Source organism: Pseudophryne corroboree, chromosome 5, assembly GCF_028390025.1.
Source record: "Pseudophryne corroboree isolate aPseCor3 chromosome 5, aPseCor3.hap2, whole genome shotgun sequence".
NCBI lineage: Eukaryota > Metazoa > Chordata > Amphibia > Anura > Myobatrachidae > Pseudophryne > Pseudophryne corroboree.
Genome location: NC_086448.1, coordinates 688,942,330 through 688,943,990, shown reverse-complemented (window position 1 = coordinate 688,943,990; position 1,661 = coordinate 688,942,330). Strand labels below are relative to the sequence as shown.

The following is a 1,661-nucleotide window of genomic DNA, read 5'->3' as shown; positions in this document are numbered from 1 at the left end:
TAACCTAGGAGGGGACTTCCCACCCCTCCTAGAGCATAACCCGCAATGTGCAGGTCTCACCCCCCTTTACTCCAGCAGAGCAATGGACGAAACCGCACGGGAACATCCGTAGTCCACCCGCAGGGAGAGGAAACTCGCCGACTTACCAAAAGGGGGTGCCCCACAATGACCACTTATGCACACCCTTGACCGCTGGCTTGTAGCGACTTTCCGCCAAACCGCAATACTATGCACACACTCAGCGGCCCCGCACCCGAATCACTTCTGCTGAAGAAACAGCCACCGCAGCATGCATAACTGCCCCCATCCGCAAAGAATGGGTACCATAGCCCGAAAACGCATCCAACGTACACCAGTCGGACACCACGCAGATGCCCAGCACCGGAATCGCTGCCAAACCTGTCACCACAGCATGCGCATCGGCGTCAATCCGCAGTGAACAGGTACCACAGTCGTAAAACACAAAGCAAAGCAAATCCCCAGTGGCCTAGCACCTGAAAACGCTGCCTTCGAAGAACCTGCCACCTGCAGCATGCGCAGATGCCCCCATCCGCAAGGAATGGGTACCCCAGCCCTAAAACACCATTAAATGCACCATCCCCGCGCCCAGCACCCGAAGTGCTGCCGCTGAATAACGTGCCGTCGCAGCACTCGCAACGGCCCCCAATCCGCAAGGAATGGGTACCAGAGCCCGAAAACTTTATCCAAGCGTACAGAGGCTGCAGAGCGCGCAGACTCCCATCACCCCAGCACCCGAAGCGCTGCCGCTGAAAAAGCTGCCACTGCAGCATGCGCAACAGCCCCAATCCACAAGGAAACGGGTATCAATAGCCCAACAACCCTACCCAAACGCACAGAGGCATATACCACGCATATCCCCAGCAGCCCAGCACCTAAACTCTGTCACCGAAGAACCCGCCGCAGCAGCAGGTGTAGTCACCCAAATCCGCAAGGAAATGGGTACCCTGGACCCGCCCACTGCAAGCCCCCGGAAACCACCATAGCCGTAACGCTACAGAAACTAAAAAACTAGTGGAGAGGACCCAGGATTGTACACAAAAAAAAATGGCCATCCCCCAAAGGCCGCACCGGACACACACCCACGCCAAAGGCAATGTGCCACCATCCGTAAGCGCCTGCGCTCTAAAAGGGGGAAACTGATGATCCCCGGCCATCCCAATCCCTTGCAGAACCCGCAAGTCTGCACAGGAAAATATGGAACGCCTCACGACTGGCGTGGCATCCTTTCGCAGGGGCCATGCTTATCTTCTCTGTATCGACCCACACACAGTACCTGTGCTGCCGAACTGAACACCATCCAGCGCCCCGCCATAAAACACCACTGAAAGGCAAACCGGAGTACAAAGATGACCAGTCACCGGCCACCAACCCACTGACCCGGAACGCCCGATGAAAAAACCAGCACAAAAGCTAGCCCGAACAGTGCAACCTCACGAACCAGACTACGCCCCGCCTGGCTGGACCCAAACGGGACCACCAAACTTCACCTAAGTATACCGAAATCGACGTGCCCACTCAAAAGCTGCAGCCATAGGATGCCCCATCGCCCATCCCATAAGGGCCATGGATAGCACGAAAGACCTGATAGAGCAGCCAGCCGCAGCAGTACAGAGCAAAAAGAAGTGCCCGTAAGGGCAGAC

The 1,661-nt window shown here is 56.8% G+C and overlaps 1 non-coding gene across 1 annotated transcript; it reads right to left on the bottom strand.

Annotated features, from left to right (window-relative positions):
• Positions 1-1,209: 1,209 nt before the first annotated feature.
• On the bottom strand, positions 1,210-1,315 carry LOC134931340 (U6 spliceosomal RNA). The gene has a single exon (XR_010179101.1). It is a non-coding gene; the product is annotated as a U6 spliceosomal RNA (small nuclear RNA).
• Positions 1,316-1,661: the final 346 nt, after the last annotated feature.